Raw genomic sequence first — 20,548 nt, 5'->3', positions numbered from 1 at the left:
TTTCCTTTTTTAGTTTGCTTGTTCCTTATAACTTTTCATCTTGACAGTGTCCTTGTTTTTTATTTCTTTAGTTTTTCAATTCCTAGGATTCCAACCATCACAACGTTATTCTTAGTTTTCCCTATTTATGTGGACTCACATTTTTCACGATGCATTCCCACTCGATTGGCGAGACTCACTTTTGATCAAAGTGAAAAACCGATTTTTATAAAAAGTTGGAGTCACCACTTACTTTTATTTATTTATTTTTAGAGGGGAAAACAAGTAAGAACAAAACCCCTAAAAGGACTCCTGATTTTTTTTGGAAAAATTGTCTACAAAAAACCCGAGTCTAGGTCCAGGGATCAGACTACCTATTAGGAAGGCACCTCCAAAGAGGTAGCACCCTTCTAAGCCCTAAATGGTCTCTACTAGCTTAGTTGAGGGAAATATGACAATTAGTCAGTTGATTATGGATACTTAGATGAGCTAAGGTGATTTCAAAACTCTATCAATACTAGCATGTCAAAAAGGGTTCTAAACACATTTATAAAGAAAGAATAGTAAGCATACCTGAATCGCAACTTAAGCATTATCACAAGACATCAATGATTAGTTAAAAATAAAACACAGAACTTGTATTTTACCCTAGGCTCTTAATCCTACATGGAAATTCAAACAGGCAATCAAAAGAATATGAAATTAAGATGTGAAGGTAATAAGCATACCTTAATAACATAGATAGCTTACAATGCGCTTCCATAAGACATGAGAGGTTGGATCAAAGTTACAATAACAAACAAAGAAAAGTAATGCTAGCATGCATGGTATCCAAATAGCATAACATAAATAATCAAAGTATAAGGAAACACCAATTATCACACAAGTCATGTATACAACTCCAAAAATCAACAATGCAACAACCAACAAGAAGTTATGAGATGTTAAATGGCCTTGAATTAAACAACAATGCAGGTATGATGCAAAACATCTAGTACATAATCAAAATAAGGCATCTTTAAGAATAAATCCTAAAAAAATACATAAAAAATGGACTTTGATCACACAAAATCACAAAAGACTTCTTGTCAATGTCTATAATAACATCAAAAAGTTCAAGCATTCAAGTAAACAACATATTCAATTCAAAATATCCAAAAGTTCCAAAAGGTCTAGAATTTGGCAAAAAATAGTAACCAGTGTATACTGAATTTTAGAAAATACCTAGAGGCCTACTAAATTCATTAAAAAAATTACACAAGTCATTTAAGATGTCTGGATTGTACAAAAAATTAATCCAAGGGTATAAAACATTCATAAGAATTTTTAGAACATTATAATTGATCAACTGTCCATATTCAATCATGTGCAATAAGTGTGACTTTCAAAAATCATATCTTCCTCAAGAAAACATATATTTTTTATATTTTACATGCCAAAATTCAGTTTTAAGAAGTATAGAATCAGTGAAAAATATCAAATCAAAATTACAAAGTCATCTAATAATTTAATTTTACAAAAAAAACATTCTAAATGTCCAAAACAGGGTGAAAACATAACCCCTAAAAATCTCATTTATATCTTTCATTGTAAAAAAATTTTTTAATTCAAACAAAGTTCTAAATTCATGTTTAAGATGTCTATAATATCATATAATTATTGGGAAACTTTTCAAAATATCATAAATAAGTCAAATAGAATTTTATTTTCAAATGTGTAATAAATTGAATAAGATAATCAATAAAAGGTTTTTGAAAAATGATTTTATGTAGAGGTTCCACCAATTCCTCAATTGGTATACACAAATCTAGCTTATAGATTCCTATCTATTTAGGACTACAAGCTTGGGTTCATGATTCACTCAAAATCAAAGTTTTATGAAAAATTAAAATAAGGTGAAAACTGAATGAAATTTGGTTGCATGCTTTTAAAAGGAAGATTTTTGATCCTATGGATCCTAAGTGAGTTTTTTTTTTTAATGCATTTAAATAAAGAGTATTTTGATAAAAATATTTCTTTTCGAGAGAAAATAAATAAATAAATAAATAATTGTTTGAAAGCAACAAATAATTGGAATCAAAAATCAAGAAAACAAGATAAAATGGAAATTTGAGAAGGAAAATTTTTGACAACTAACTAAATTGATATGGTGAGGATAGAGGTCAAACTTCATCATTTTCCAAATGCCTTAAAAAAAGAAAATAAAACAAATGATCACCAAAGCAATAAGCAAAGTATTTTTTGATAAAATAGAATAACATGATAACAATAAAATAAATCTTACTATTAGAATTTTAAAAGCACGTGGGCTAAAACAAGATGGATCAAAAACTAGAAATTATCAAACTTGAAAACAATAACCTATGATTAACTAAATCAATTAACTAAAATTCCAATAAATACACAAAATAAATATTTATAAATCAAAGACTAAGCTTAACGAGCTGAAAAATATGTAAACAATATCATGGAATTACCTAAACTAATTGATTTAAACACTAACCAACTACAAAGTAAAATATTGTCAAATTAAAACCTAAATTAACGAACTTGGAAACATGTAAACAGTAACACGAGATTGACTAAATTAATTAATTAAAATTATAAACGACTACAAAATCAATATGATAAATTAAAACCTAAATTAACGAACTTGGAAACATGCAAACAGAAACACGAGATTAACTAAATTAATTAATTAAAATTCTAAACAATTGTATACCTAGTATGATGGATTAAAATTAAAATAAATGACTTGGAAACATGCAAATGGTAACATGTGATTAACCAAACTAATTAACTAAAACTCTAAATAACTATAAAATTAATTATTGATAAATCAAAGGTTAGAATTAACAAATTTGAAACGTAAAAATTATCGCATGAAATTAACTAAAATAAATAAATGAAATTCCAGAAAACTCAAACTAAATATTGATGGATCAAAATTAAAATTATCGAACTTAAAAACATAAAAATAATAGCACATGTTTAACTTAAATTCCAGAAAATGCAAACTAAATATTGATGGATAAAAATTAAAATTACCAAAATTTAAAAAAAAAAACACACACACACACACACAAAAGCAATTATTACATATGATTAAATAATTTGATTGACTAAAACTCTAAAATGACTATAAAATAAATATTGGGGTATGAAAAATTAAAAATTAATAAACTTGGAACAAGAAAACCACAATATGAGATTTAACTAAATTGAACAAACAAAACTCTAAAAACAATTACAAACTTTAAAATGAAACGAATCAAAACATCAAAGCTTATAACTTTGTAACTTAGCACTCATGTTGAATTTTCTAGAAGGTATCTCCCTGCAACCCACTATGTGCGTGTTGTGCATGAAAATATCCTCACATTCATACTTGCAGTCCATGAAAAATACTCTCAAATCCATGCATGTGTGTTGTACATGGAAATTACAATCATATGTATGTGTGTTGTCCATGGAAAATACTCCTATATGCATAAATGTTGTCCATGGAAAAACCTCATTCCCATAGTGCATTCCCCGTCCTATGTCGATTCCAAAAGATTGCATCCTGTCAAAATCCTTCCTTGATGCAGCCCCTCAAAAACCCGGGTTGTTCCAAATTTTTTATAAAAAAAAAAATCTGCCTCATTTTCACCTTCGAACTCTGCTCCAAACCCCATCCAGAATGCTGGATATCACTAAGAAGTTCCATCCTCCTCTCCTTACCCTCGCACCTCTGATTTCACATCCGGCCAGAGGTTCTCAAAGACACCCGTCACTACATAATTTCCTTAACTTTGGTTTGTATACCAAACAGCTCCACTTCTAGCACCGTCACCCACACCTGAACCATACTCATAACCAAGGCATTATACCCAGAAAAATCACATGGTGGTAAACAGCCTAATGCACACTACGGGATGGACACCAAAACTCAAGGAAAACCACAACCATATAACAACAAAAGAAACATATTATAAACACAAATCATTAAGCCATTAAATGAGGCTTCACCTCATGCATTTACAGGCTAGCACTACAAGGAAAAAGATATATGGTGACATTTATAATAAGTCACTATAAACATAGGGTGTCACTACAACATAGCGTCACCTTATCCACTGACACCATAGAGGGTATCAATTGGTGACATATTTGGAAGTGACACCAAAACAGATAAATGGTGACACATTCAAAAGAGACACCATATATTTTTAGTGATGCTTAATTTGATATAGAGTTGTATGAGATATATAAGGTGTCATATTAAATGCATCATCTTTGAGTTATGGTGTCACATTAAATGTATCACCTTTAATTTATGGTGTCATATCATTGTAAATGATTATGGAAGATAGGGTTGTTTTTTGTTGATTAGTTTGTAGATTTTTGTAATGCTTATTAATAAATAAGACTAACCTGTGTAAATTGTCCATAAATATAATAATCATATTACATTTAACTTATATTTTCATAATGCTTATGAATTAATTTGTAACATATTACATCATCCAATAATATTTGTATATCAAATGTTCACAAAAATGATAGTACATCAAACACATCAAACCCACCAAAACTAAAAAAGAAAAGTGAATACACATTAAAACATGATTTAGAAATGTTAAGCTTCCCAACATTCATGTATACTTGCATTTCATATGCATAAAACCGGCTAACCATAAAATGACACAAGAGTTGCATCCAAAAACCCAAAATTCTCAATTCCAAATAAAGTAACATTTATGTCCTATAATGTATGACATAAGAGTCATATCTAAAAACCTAAATCTTGTTGCCTCTTTCTCCTTTCTTTTTATTCTTCATATTGTCCTCCCAAGAGTGTATACCTGCATTTCATAGTTTAATGAGTTTTAGAGTTCTTATTGAAAATAAAAATGTGATGCTATAAACAATAAACAAATCTAAGTACTAATGTTTTCTTTTTATTTTTCCTTTTTCTCATTTTGGTATAAAAATAGTTCGTAAAGAATAAGTAATGTTATACAATATCAATGGAAAATTCAATCATATAACAAATAAGGGACTTACCATGAATGATCACAATACATCAATATGATTCATGATTAGTTATAACACAAAAGTAATCTATTTTTCTCTAATTTCATCAAATTCTACTTGATAATATGTTTTATTTGTCATCAAACTGAAATCAAATGAGAATAACATTAATATCACAATAATTGAAAGTATGAAATTATGTACAATTCATTAAACGAGTAAAACCTTTAATGCAATAACTGTAAAATCAACAATTATTTCTTTAATGAATCTCATAACAAAGTAGTCATATTTGAACTCAGTATTATTTTTTTACTATTAAATTATTTTTAAACAAAATAACAATTATTAATATATTGGTTCATTTTTAAATACTTTCATAAGAATATATTTTAACTGCAAGTTATTTTAATTTATCAAAAGATTTTTAGGAAATGAGCTATTATCTATTTATTATTTTCTTATTTTTCAAAAAATATTTTCAGTCATTTCATACACGTTTTCAACTACTAAAATTATTGTTTTTATAGAATAAACAAAGAAGCATACACTTCTCCTCCACTCACTAAGTCAACTATTACAATCACCATAATATTTTATTCACCTACCAATATCTCATTCCATTTAGATAACTCTCTCAACAAAATCATTTCTACAATACTTTTTACTCTCCTATGATATTGAATATTTTATTCCATTTAGGTGACTCTCAACGCAAAGAAAAGTAGGAATGTCTTCTTAGGTTAACTAAACAAAGACTTTTTTTTTTACTTTACAATATGTATTTAAAAAAAACAATTATTTATTACAAGGAATGTGGTAGAAAGGTCATTTCATTTTTAAAGAATTTTTTAGAATATCTTAAACATTTACAAAAGATAGAATCTAACAATTTTATTTCTAAAAAAATTGATCAATTCAAAAAAGAAAGAAGAATGTTATTTTTTAAGAAAAGTTAATAAACCACTTTATTCTTGAATTATCTAAACAAAACTTACTAAAAAATATTTTATCCCAAATTTATTTTCAAAACTTTCTTATTGAAAACTATCTCATATATAAATTATTTTATTATATAGAGAAATTCTTATTTTATTCTTTTTTTAGAGAAAAATTCACTTGTTTATTAAATATCAAAGAAGTCTATTTTTATGTCTATTATATATATATATATATATAAATTCTCTTATTTTCATACAAGAAATTTCCATTTATGCCTAAAATACTTTTAGAAAAATCATTACCAACAAAATTTTATTTTTAAAATTATTTTCAACATTCTTATTTAAAAAAATTATCATTGGATTATTTTCAAAAAGGACAATCCTAAAAAAATTAACCATTTATAACCCAATTTAAACTCAAAAATTATCCCCAATATTATTTTATATTCCTAAATTATTTTCAAACAAAATAAAAATTATTAATATTTTGATTCATTTTTAAATACTTTCACAAAAATATATTTTAACCACATATTATTTTAATTTATCAAAATATTTTTAGGAAATGAGTTATTTTCCATTTATTACTATCCTATTTTTCAAAACATATTTTCAGGCATTTCATTCACATTTTAAAATTTCAAATACTAAAATTATTGTTTTTATAAAACAACAAAGCATGTAAATTTCAACTACTAAAATTATTGTTTTTATAGAATAAACAAAGCAACATACACTTATCTTCCATTTACTAATTCAACTATTACAATCACCCCAATATTTTGTTCACCTACCAATAATTCATTCCATGTAGGTGACTCTAAAAAAAAAAGTCATATTTATAATACCCTTTACGACTCTGATACCCAATATTCTATTCTATTTAGGTGACTCAATACAAAGAAAATGAGAATGTTTTCTTAGGTTAACTGAAGAAAACCCTAAATAACTTAAGTGCTTTTGGATTAATTGAGTATCATCTTGTAGTAAATGTCAATCTCTATTGTTAGACTTCACCAAAAAGCTCCTAGCACGGTGGAAAAAAGTATCAAATATAGTCAAGTCTTCAATAAAATACTATTTCATGTGAAAAATTACTACAAACTAGTGTATCTCTCATTCTCAATTAGACAAAATTTTTAAAAATAATTCATTTTTCTTGTTTTCATTTGTTTTGGGGCTTATTAGCAATGAAACAAAAAATATGTTAGAATGTTAAACCTAGTTTTTACTTCCCTGGAACTCGATAAAAAACACCATTTACAAAACCCACATCATAGATATACTAAATCAAGAGATATAAAACAATTATACTAACAAAGTTTTTTGCATTAATAAAAAAAATGAAAATGGTAGATAAGAGATTTTGACTTACCCGAGATTTTACGAAGCAAAGAATATCAATTATGGGTGTGCCGACCATGGGTGTGAGAAGAAGAAGAAGAAAACGATGGTTAGGGTTAAGCAATAAGATCTTTTATATTAGTTAATGTATCTATGGAAACAATGGACTTTTCATAAATTGTTCCTACTCACTATTTTTAAAAAGGGCTCATTAAGTTATAAAATTTAAAACTTTTTATTTCATATGGTGTCACTTCCAAAAAATGACACCGTAAATCTGAAATTAGCATCATCTAACTATCCTAATTGAAGATTTTTTATATGATGTGTCACCTTTATAAATTTTAAGTTCAATGGTGTCATTATTTTAAATGCGACACCATAAATAGTGACATCATATATTATTTTTGTAGTAGTGTAGATAAGAGAAACCATGAATTCTAAGCAAAAAATAATAAGAAGATGATCTTTAATCATCACGCAGCAAAACTAAACTACATCTGTATTATTCATTCAACAAAAGCAAAGAAATCGTAGCTGGAAATAATGGCAACCAACATGCAAACGTCTCAGACTTTAATAAATAGCATATGGCCATCTGCTACCCATACCCCAAAGTGTCAAATAGATATCCAGGGACAACAAGAAATGAATGAAGAACATGGTAATAACGAGAATGAATAGGAAACTTGGAATAGTCATACCTCAAGGTGTCACTCTGATTCTACTCCTCTATTTTTGCTTCTCAAAAACCTCTTTACCAGAATTTCTCCACCTCTATTTTTCAGAAGACCCCCTCGTTTTTCAGGCTTCTCCCATGTCTTTCTTATATCATAATCTCTTTTTTACCTCTCTGCCTCCTCATCCCTTCCCAAAAAGAGAAATCACTTCTTCCAATCCCCAATCCACCTTCCTAAATCCTCTCAACACTTCCCCCTAATTTTCTTTTTCAAAACGCCCTATCCCCTCCTTTTTCAAAACACTTCCCCATGTGGCAGCTTGCATTTCCACCGCCGGCTCTTCAATTATTCTCTTAATGCATGTGTCAATCATTTTTTATATCATTTTAATTCAGCCAAATATATATATATATATATCATGATCTCACCACACCAAATCCTCATGGCCGCCACTCACTTTCAACGAATCCTATTTTTATTTTTTTTCTTTGGTTCAAACATCATATATTTGCATCATGCATAATTTTTCACATACGACCATTATTTGATTTTTACTTTAAAAAAGAAAAAAATAATAACCAATAAATTCCATTTACATACACGTCATTATATATATTATATTGACACATTTTTTAAAATAATAATAATAACTTACCAAAAATTTATTCATTAAAAAAAAATTATATTGAAACATTTCAAAAAATTAATTTACCAAAATAATAATAATAATAATAATAATAATTAAATTAAATAAAAATCACCTTACCAAAATTCAAGTTAAAATGAATATGTATCTAAATTAACTAATTGGAAGTGCACCTACATTGCAGCCAAGTGGACTAAGTTAAAGTGTAACTAAGTGGATTGGAATGATTTGAACTGTGACTAAGTGAGTTTGCGTAGAAGATGTCTAGGTGTGCCTAGGTGGGTCTAAGTGTGTCCAAATGAGCCAGGCGTGTCTGAATAAGTTAGGGTACGCCTACATGGCCTAAACTAGGTGTGAAGAGTAACTAAGTTCATGGTGAGGGTCCTGATGCGCCCCTTTACAAAAGGGTCCCCGAAGATGGCCTAGAAAAAGTTCTATGAGTATCAATGGGTTACCAAGGAACATTCACAAGGTAAAAGGGAAAGACAGGGTAGAAAATAGTATTATATGTGCTAAGAGGGCAAAATAGATGGTCTACAATTTAGTTTGTAGTTCTATGGATTTTGGTGCAATTGTGTCAGTGGCTTCAAATCCATGGATTTTGGTCATTGTGACCATTTCTTTTACTTTTAATTTCTTATTCCATTGACTTTGACCATCATGAATATGTCCTTGACTTTTTGTATTTAGTTTTCACTTCTATCGATTCTAGTCATTGTGATTGAGTCCTTAACTTCTAGTTTCTAGTTCCCTGGATTCCACTTACTATGACCATATCCTTGATTTTTAATTTTTTGTTTCATGGTTTCTAATCATTGTGATTGCATCTTTGGCTTTCCTTATTTAGCTTTAGTTTATGGACTCCAATTTTTGTGACCACGTCCTTGGCTTTCCCTATTTAGTTTCAAGTTCTATGGATTCTAGTTATCGCAATCACATCCTTGGTATTCCTTTTCTTAGTTTCCTATTTCATGGACCCTGAACATTACAACTAGGTCATTAAGTTTTATCTTCGAGTTCCTTGGGTTTTTTCATCACAATCGAGTCCTTAGTTTTTCTTCTTTAGTTTTCTTGTTCCATAGATTCTGGTTATTGCAACCATATCCCTAGGTTCCATAAATTTGTAACTTGGCTTCTTATTAATAGAAAAAACATAAAACATAAAAAATAAATTGTTAACTTATAAATAAAAATATAAAAACCAAACTCTTTCAATTAATTTTTTAGTGGAAAATTCAAAATTGAATGAAGGAAATGTTTTCCCCTTTTTAATGTTGTCTTAATTTATAAAAAATTGTAATTTTTTAATCCTAAAACTATCCTCAATTATTTATAAATAACCAAATACTTATAATCTTTCTTATGTGGCAATTGAGTTGTAGACTTTCCTATTAACACAAGAAATATGGACAAAAAAAATTATCAATTTCTTTTTTTTTCAAACAATAATTGACATTTCAAAGAGCCGTTTTAAATTAGAAGTATTACTTTATAATTTTGATTGAATAATATTTTTTTCATTAAAACCCACTTTTAATTTTTCTATATATAGAAATGGCTAAGTAGTAAAATTGTCCATTAAATAAATCTTGTAGTAGTAGAGGATAAGTAAAAACTTTTGTTATTCAAATTACGTACTCAAAAAGTAACTTTATGAATGGAAAAATAAAGAAACGACTAATTGATGAATTTTGACACTACCAAAGTCCAAGTGTAACTAGGTTTTATTTGAGGAGTTTTAGGACATTATTTTCAATGTTTTAAAATCTGGTTTGATCATTAAATTAGAAAAGTTAGTGATTCACGGTTTACTTATCAGACCGATGATCGAACCACAATCAAATCGGTAACGTCATAAATATATAATTTATAATTTATTAAAATTAAAACTAATTTTAAGAAATATATATATATATATATATATATATATATATATATATATATATATATATATATATATATATATATATATATACATATAATTAAAATCAATAATATTTATTTTTTTCAGCTTTTATATAGATGTCTTAATAATATTTTAAATTCTATTAAATAAAATATGTATAATATTTAAATTTGAAAATATATATTGAAAACAAAAGAAAAATTATATTATGTAATTTTCTATATATATAATTTTACAAGTTCAAAAGAAATTATATTATTTTACTTGTATTGAATTTTTAAAATAACATACATATTTCAGCTTTTACTTTTACCATTCTTTAACAATTTCAGCTGAGTAGCAAATTGGTTCATTGCCATTATTAAAATAAATATATATATATATATATATATATTCCTTTTTTTGTGAGAAGATTGATCAATAAAATAATAACAAAAGATTCTTGAGCATCTTAAAAGTCCTAAAGCCTTATTTTCCATTAAAAGATAACTATGACATTTAAACATGACTAATATTAGGTAGAAGCAGGAAGCAATTTCATATCATAAACCAAAAGTTAGATAATAGTAATGTACATATGAATTCCTGTTATCGAGACAAATCTCAAACCCTAATTCAACTTTCTAAGGCATCCATTCACCCTAATTAAGTAGACCAGACACGTAGTTGTGATACTTTATCTGCAACTGGAGATTATTACGGATTCCTGCTTCTGCCACCTCGAGCTCTGTCTCTCCCTTGCCCTTGGCTTTGTCTATTATTAGTTGTAGCTGTCCCAGCAGATTGAGGTACAAATCGAGGTGGCTGTGACATTGATGATGATGATGATGGTGCTAATGATATCATGGCAAGCCCTCCATCTCGAGTTCTACCTCTTCCTTGCCCTCTAAGATTTGTACTTGTGCTGGACAGATTGTTAGACGTAGATGCACCTTCTTGAATAGACTGTAATGGCTCATGATCAGCTGCGTTTATGACAAGTCGAGGTGCAACCAGAGGTTGTGGAGGCAGTGACATTGCTTGATACTCCCGGTCCGAAGCTCTCCGCCTCCTTTGGGCACTAAGGGGAGGTGATCTAATTCTAGCAAGAGCCCTTGGTTCCCCATTTTCTATAAGTTGGAGTTGGTGTTCCTCTCCAATTGTATGCAGCACGTCACTGCACATATTCCGAATATCTATCAAAGACTGCTGCACGTTGGCAAGAGAAAAAGCACTTAACGAAGTACCGCATCGCCTATGAATATCTGTCACAGTCCGAACCTGTATGTTATATCAGAATTAGCTGTAAAACATCCCAAAATGTGAATCTTATGGCAAAGGGAAATTAAATCTAATATATAAAATGGGTTTAATAATTTGCACCAGTAAATGTGAGGTTGCGGCTGTAGGATGATATTGCATATGTGGTCTCTGAGTAAGAGGAGCAATAAAGCGACGAGTAATGCTTCGATACCATTCCATATAGGGATCATGGTAATCCATTGGATGCTCATTCGGCACGGCTGTGACGATGCTTTGCTCACGTTGCTCCCATAGCCTTATATAATGTGCATGATACCGTCGCCAATTACATCGATGCCTTCCTCGTCTGTCAATTTTATGCAGTTCTTTTTCTGTATCGCATGTGTCAGGAATCCCTTGACGTAGCCCAAACTGACGCAGAACTCGATCAGGATGATGCCATTCTACAATCTCAAAGCAAATAAGGGGAGCCACTGTGCGCCATATCTGCTGATCCGCAACACATATAGGAGGCAATTTTTCTAGTATTTCTGGTGTGTAAGGCTGCCATATAATCTAGTAATGCAACATTGATGTTTTATTAACACTAGATTTACAAATTTCTCAACCTCGGACGGTTAAAAACAACAAATAAATAGCTCTGATCATATCAAACCTGGTCATTCTTTTGTTGATCAAGCTGATCCCTGTACAGGGTTAACCCACCCTGGGGGTTATCTGTGTGAGAAAACCGACCTTTCCATCTACATTGGATATCAAATTAGTGTATTTAAAAATGGTATATAATATTAACTAACATTATGTTGAACTAAGAACTAGTATTGAATGAACAATCGATATTATCACAAACTAATTAAATCCTAGTATGTATATATATACCTGCATCCTCGTGGATCTACTGCCAATGCCTGTTCCTCAATGGCCCCAACCACTGGAGCATCTCCGAAATCATGTGGTGCCTCCCTTTCATTCCCTGCCTCTGGTACAATATGCCTCTGAGCAGGAAATTGTGCACCAGGACGACCAACATGCAATCTTTCCCATGCCCATAACTATATATATTGTTTAATTGTAAGAGGCCATTCTAGATATATGTGTGTGATTAGTTATAGATTCATTGTGAGATGTACCTGTAATAATGTGAGAGGGCCAGCAATTTCCATTGCTCCACTTTGGCTAGCTCGACAGAGCTCCCTATACAAGTGAGCCAAAGCAGCACTTCCCCAGCTCAATCTTTCAGTCACCATGAAATCCCTCAGCAAAGGCAAAAAGGCCACCTGCACTGAAGAACCGCTTTTATCTGCAAAAAGGGCACCACCCACCAAGGCTAAGATGTATGCCCTTGCATATCGCTTCACCGTCGCATCATCTGCACCTTCAGGTGGTTGTAGAAAATTCTCTCGCAACCAAGTGACTTTAAGGGACGACCCCTCAAGAGATTCGACATTGGGTCTCAGGCCCAAAAGCTCCTCGCATAAGTCGTCCCAGTGCACATCACATGTCCCAGTGACGGGATCACCATGAATTCTCAGGCCTAACAATACCGCTACATCTTGAAGGGTGACAGTACTCTCACCTACAGCCAAGTGGAATGTGTGGGTTTCTTGTCGCCATCTCTCCACCAAAGCTGTAATTAAGGCCCAATCTAGTTGTATGAAACCAACTCTATACAACCCGTAGAACCCAGCCTGGACAACATATGGCCGAACAAGATCATGTAGAGGCCAGTCTCGAATGAACCTTGACCATCTCTGGCGACATGTCAAAACTTTACGATCCTGAAAATGACATAAGTAGTACAAGAGTTAACATTCTGTACATGGCACTTAATATAATTATAAGCTAAAACGCTAACCTGATCAGATTGTATTGCTTCAGACCTATGCTCATGTTGTAGATAAAGAACAGAACCATCAACTGGTCCTTGTTCCAACATCTGTTGTTCTGCAGCCATCTTTGGTAATATCTGTCAGAATTTGTGTCACTTCAATTAATGAATCCTCATTTATTTGTAAAATTTGTCTCCTACTCAGAAGAACTACAAATATAATCCACAATGGACATTATGGAACCTATTTAATTTAACACCAATAATGATTATTATTATTTGGTATCTAGTCACTACAAGATATATTTGATAGTTATTAGTGCAAACGTAGTCAACGTTTGCTACAATGATAACTACAAGCCATTATCTCTTACATCTTCAATTCTTTTTTTCTTTTTTTTTTAATAAGGGCATGTTTGACAAACTGTTATCCAAAACAAAACAAAAAAAAAAAAAAAAAAAAAAAACATGTTTTATGCTTAAAAACAAAATAAAGCACTGCTTTTGAAATGTTTTCACTCTTCTTTTAGGGTTATTTTAAAAAATAATTATACAAACATATAAAATGATTAAAAATAAATTAAGTACTCAATATGAAAATTATTTTTTAAAATATAATAAAATAGGTTAAAAATAATTTCATTTCTCAAACTTACTTTTGTTTTACAAATTATTATATAATAATTAAAAATAAAAATAAAAAAATTTTTAAAAAAAAATTATCTTCAAAAATTGTTTTTTAAAATTATTTTTGAAAACATTTACAATTAAAAAAACTTGTTAAGATTTAACAACTATAAAACTGTTAAAAATGACATGATTTATAGCAGAAAATCTACATTACAAGCCAAGATATAAAAGCCCAATCTAACCTCAATGGAACTCAGTATTTATTATATAATTATTACAAAAATCACTCAATGATTTCAACTACAAACATAATCAACATTGACACTCATGCCTAGAAAAGCTAAGCCATCAAATTCTTATGCATCATCTATTAAAAAGTTAAAATTTCATTAATTAGATAACAATTCTAGAGAAAATCAATATGAAAAACCTAAAAGACATAAGACACTATTGGAAAAGAATGCTAAATTTTACTTTGATGTGATTATAACACATCAAAATAAATCTTCTTTACTTATTTTCCTTTTATCTAGATAGGATTTGAAATAAACAAAAGCCAAGAACATCGAAACAACATTCTATAGAACATTTTTAAATTATAGATGAGATTAATTTTGCCTAATTTTAATTAATAATAAACAAATTAGCACCAAAATTCCAACATATGGAAAACTAATTCTTCCAACTGTATTTAATATAAATGAGATGAGTAGATGTATTTTGACAACAACCAAAAAAAAAAAGAAAAAAAAGTCACAAAGCCAAAAATTTATTGAATTAGCTTTAAATGTGCTAATTTTAAAGAAAATAATTCAATGGCTATGTTTTATATATATATATATATAAACATATTAATATCACAATTTTTAGAGAAAAATTTTTGAAGAATTTTAGGCATTATTATAATTTTCAAAATGACAAATAGATATTTCATGTTATTAAAAGGTCGGGGTTTTTAAAGAATCTTGTAATGAAAAATAAAAATGAAAATTTCAAACACCCCTAAACGACTTTTCTATAGACAAACGGAATATTATGTATCTTTTTCCACAAACTTAAGAAATTTTATGTACTATACATACCCTCTTAGAAGTTGAAGCGTTGATAAGGGCTCGTCAAACCAATCTCAATAATATTTCATAAGATTTTTAAAGATATATATTACCAATGACGTCCCTCATGGTACCGCCACTCTTTTTATATCAATGATACTACCAATATCAAAGCTTTTCCTTCATTCTCTTATTCTCAAATATCCACAAAGAGGATTCCACAATACAAATAAATCCTTAAAATTGGACAAACAAAAATGAAATAGAGTTTTAAGGTTAAAGATGGTACCTTAACTAGAAAGGGATGAACAAGTTTAATCTCCTTCGATTACTTTCTTTCTTTTTTTTATTTTCTTCTTCTGAGCGGTGTGAACTTTGTAGAAATTTGACAAGAATTTTGACAAAGTGAAGAAGTACGCAGTGGCCGAGGTGATTAGACATTGGCATTTATAGGACAAAATTAGGGTTGTAGGGGCAAAATTGTCTTAAAATGGTTTTTTAGATGACTTTAGGACATGTTTTATTTGTATTCCCTTATAGGTAAGATAATGATTTTAGGGGCAAAATTGTCTCAAAATAACTGTTTTGGGTGACTTTAGGAAAAAAATTCTTTGTATTCCTCTATGGGTAAACTAACCAAAATAATAGGGAAAAAAAAAGTAAAAACATGATAATAATAATAATTCAACATTTAAGATTACCCATGGGTAATGTATGTGCATCCCATGTGCATTTCTATTCTTCCCTTAATTTTATTAAATATACATGATGAATTGTCAAATATGACTTTATTAATGTCTAAACTTGACATTTAGGATGTACATAGAATTGCACCGTCATGTATCAAACTTGAGGATGCACAAAAAAATTTATCAAATCTTTTTTTGTTAAACTAGTGTATATGATCCTATGATGATCTATGCTAGCTCTTGAATCCATCATCAATATTCGGTCACCCATTCAATACAATTAATGTTTCCTTTGACTCTCCATGTCGAAACATTTTCTATTAACACTAGATTTCATCTCAATCAATTTATCCAAATTTATTCAAGATATGATCAATCAAACTATGAAGTTATGAAGGTGATATTGATAGAAATAAATTGAAGTTCTTAGTAAAACAATGATGAGACTATATTATCTCTAAAAACAATCTTAGAAAATTAAACAAATTATTATGTAAAGAATTTTCTTGGAAGACCTCTAAGGGTTGAAAAGACATGAGGGTGCCTTCAAGGCTAAATAATCTACTATGGCCAAATTGATTGTAACCTAATTATTATCTTACCAACTAAGAGTGTCAAAGGAAACTAAAAAACAAAATCATCTAATACTATTAAAGCTAATAAAATTAGTTCAAGTATCAATAATTATGAAACTTAGTTAAATTTAGAAATTGTGGAAATTGACTTGGTCATTTGAGTTTTGGTTTCTTAGAATCCTAATTTGTATAACTAAACTAATAATTCCAAATTTTTATTTTTTGTGATCTATAATTGCTTGATTTTAGACAAGTTTGTCTCAAAATTCATTATTATATATCTATTATATCTTCTTGAAATTCAAACCTAAACGGATTTTAAACAACCCATAAAAACCAATTGTGCAGGTCTAAATTGTTTTAGGCCTAAATGATCCATCTAAAATAAACCAAACCAACCTCATCAAACTTGGTTTGGTTTAGTTTAGTTTTTTCATCATTAAAACATACTTAGGTTTCTAGTACTAAATCCTAAACTAACTATATCAATTTGAATAGTTATTGTGCTAAAAACTAACCAAACCAAACTTTTTGACACCTTCATTCCTAAACATGAGCCACTAACCAATCATTCATCCTTTTTTATGCAACTTAACCATATCATAGGTGATCACCACATGGTGAGCTTTACACTGATCATTTTAACTTAATCAACTTTGCACCAATCTCCACCTTAATTGTCACTCTAAAGCGACTATCCTTGAATTTATATTGAAGTGTAAAGAAATCGCTTCTTTGTTTTTAAACTTTCTTTATAAATTCTCAACCTTCAAAAGCACTTTAAATCTTCTCCAATATAGAATTGTAGGGGTATAAAGTTATTTCTTAGAAATAATAAAACCTAAAATGAAGTGGAACTCATGTTTATCTTCACAACACCTGAATCTCTTTCATTTTGCTCCTAAGGTATAAGCTCATATGTAATTCCAAATCATAGCAAAAATGTTTCAACTTCCCAAAAAAATGTATTTTTCTCTCCCTTTTCCTTTCAAACAAGTTTGAAAGATATAGAGAATGAAAACGATATTGAAATAAATCTTAAGTGGGCATTTTAAGGCAACCTAGGTTATTTAGGCTTAAACATGTGGCAAAAGCTTATTTATTTGCATGCAAAAACTAAAAAACTTAATTCCTAAGGTAGTTAGAATATCAAAAAAAAAAAAAATTCTTCCACAAAATATTTTGAGAATATGATACTAGATAGTGCTTGAGATTCCAACAAAAATCCATGTTCTAGTATTTCAACCAGGACATGGCTAAACCAATGGTTGAATAATTATTTTTCAAGATGAAGTAACTTGCAATCGTAACTTGGAAGGAAAAAATATGTACCCTAAGCTAGTAAAGTTTTTCTACTCCAACCTAAAATATGAAATGGGTGGCCTTATAAGTACAATGGTGAAAGGAGTAGAAATTCTATTTGATATTGAGAGACTGAGTACTAGCTTGGAGATTCCATGTGATAGGTTGAGTATTTTTTTTAATCTAAAAATGGTCCTTTATGACTAGTTTTGAACCTAGAAGGGTAGTTAAGAGAATGATGAAACTTTTCTTTTGGCACCGTCACTACCAAGCCCCAAGCCCATGCCTTAAGTGTTGTCAGTAGAGTGTGTCCATCATATGATCAGTTATGCTTTATCCTTAAGGGGTTGATATCTGGATGACGTTTCTTGTTATAAGGCATTCTTGATCAATAGCACTCTAGTAAAGAGAAAGATCAACTTAGGATATATGAAAGTATCATCAATAAGATTTTAAGAGTGTTTAATATGAATTTGAAGACAAAGATAGAAATTTGGGTCCTTCCATTTATGATACATAGAATTCCAAGACATTAGATAGGATGAAGTTTGTGAAGTAGCCTAATAGTTCATAGGTAAAAAATCATAGAGGACCAATAATTGATGAAGCTAAGGAAGAAGAGAATGAAATTTAGAGGATGGACATGGGAAAGGTGAGAAGTAGCTGGAGATCAAGCATCATGAGGGTGCGGAGATTGATTTTTAGCTCAATTCAACCTTTCCGAAATTTTAGTCTTCAAAGAGATCTATTCCTACCATTGAGACATTTTCTGAGGTTCCTTATGAGCAACATAGCTATTGTGCACCTCCACCAACCTAGTGTAGTCCTACTCCTTCCATCCTAACTTTCAAGATTAGTGGATGAACCTACACTTCTGCATTGATGCTTATAGGAAATAGTTTAGATATAAGCATATATGTGCTCAATGATGATACACGTGGAAGCTAAATGGATGAGATCACTTGTAGACTTCATGCCTAGCATGATGAGATGGTGGCCCTCCTTAATGCTTAGTTTCCTTCTACCCAAATGATTTGTGCTCAAATCATGGTTTCATTTTGCTTTAAAGTGTTGATTTCAAAATGAAAACATGGCTTATATTTGTTAGTATATATTTAGTTAGTAATGAAGAAATCTAAGGATTTATGTAGCAAAAATGAGTACAAAACATTTCAGATTTAGAGAGATGGACAAGCAACATTTGAGATTAAGCAATTAAGCATAACTAAAAAATGAATTTTGAGTTTTTATTGAAATATATCAAGACCTAGTTCAACAAAGCTTCGATAATATGCTTTATGAGGATGGACAAATTTTGATCTAGTGTCAAACTTGTCAAAGTTAGTTTGATACCAAAAGCTTGTATCATTTTTTGAAAAAAAAATGAAGAAACATGGCCTCTACCTTCAATACAAGGAACCTATTTTTGATTGAGCTTTGATAAGGATCAATACTAAATCGATGACATTTTTTATATGTGTAAACCTTTCATTTTGTCATCTTGTTACATGATATCCAAGTATGTCCTAGGTCATCCTTTATTACCTTATTATGATCTTAGGGTCCTCCTTTGAGCTATTTTTTAGTCCTCATTGGTGATCCATTGTGACTCTTTCGGTTACTATCTTCGGACTTTCTTTAGAGATATCTTAGGGGACTTTTTAGGGATCCTTGATGTGATTTCTCAATGACCTCAAATTTTTTTAGTTTAAGATTTTATTAGTTTTTTTTTCAATTTTAGTGTATTTAGATTTGCCTTTGTTTATTATTATTATTATTATTATTATTATAATTTTATGGCATAGTTTTAGGATTAGATGAGTTTGAATTTATCTTGATTTTTCGTTGTGTGTGGGCCATTTTGATATTGGATAGCTTGTGATAGATAATTTGATTTTTTTTTTTTTTTGTGCATGATGTGGAAATTAGGTTATTTAAATATATTGGTTTGATATTTTAATTTTTAATCGCATAAATTTTATTTTTTAAATTTTTGGTTACATGAAAGTTATTTTTAATTTTTGAATTACATATGAATGCATTTATATTTTATTTTGCATGGGAATTAATATTAGTTTTATTTCTTGAATGAAATGATTTTATTTTATTTTTTTAACTTTTGATGGTGCATGATTTGCATGTTTAATTATTAATACATGGTTTCTCTTTCTTTTTAATGTGAGGTTATGAACTGGAGGATTGGAGAAGCAGGAGAGCAATTCTAGAGAATTTTCTACTCATGCATTGTTTTTAAAGACATGTTCATTGGCAGCATAAGATTTTTTTAAAAACCATCAGTAGGGTATCAAGGGATCACGTGCTCTCCATTATGAGGACCATGCATACATCAATTCCATCTACACACTATGCCATGTTATCACCAACTTTTTAATTTACATCATCAACTTGCAATTCAAAGAACACCAAGAGTAGATGAACAAGAGCACATTAGACCATGTACTAATAAGACATCATTACACGTCCAGATTGCACCATTTCATATCATGAGAGAGGATTCCATCATGAGGCATCAGTTGGGCACCTACATCCAATTCTAGTATGCATCACAGTAGCATATGACCACCATGCATGACTCTAGAAGATTCCACTATCCACTAGGCACTAGGACAAGGTCATGATCTAGAGAGGGATCATGCATTTTGTTGGGTTTTTTTTTTTTTGGAAGAATCTAGAAGAGGCATGAAAAATGAA

At 29.7% G+C, this 20,548-nt stretch overlaps 1 long non-coding RNA gene across 1 annotated transcript; it reads right to left on the bottom strand.

The window, feature by feature from the left end:
* Positions 1 to 4,556: 4,556 nt before the first annotated feature.
* Positions 4,557 to 7,384, bottom strand: LOC132253589 (uncharacterized). Its single transcript, XR_009465451.1, has 2 exons — positions 7,318 to 7,384; positions 4,557 to 4,826 (listed from the first exon to the last, which is right to left on the bottom strand). It is a non-coding gene; the product is annotated as an uncharacterized LOC132253589 (long non-coding RNA).
* Positions 7,385 to 20,548: the final 13,164 nt, after the last annotated feature.

This window comes from Vitis vinifera, chromosome 4, assembly GCF_030704535.1.
Source record: "Vitis vinifera cultivar Pinot Noir 40024 chromosome 4, ASM3070453v1".
Classification (NCBI taxonomy): domain Eukaryota; kingdom Viridiplantae; phylum Streptophyta; class Magnoliopsida; order Vitales; family Vitaceae; genus Vitis; species Vitis vinifera.
The sequence above is the reverse complement of the archived record's forward strand: the minus strand, read 5'-3'. Positions and strand labels throughout refer to the sequence as shown.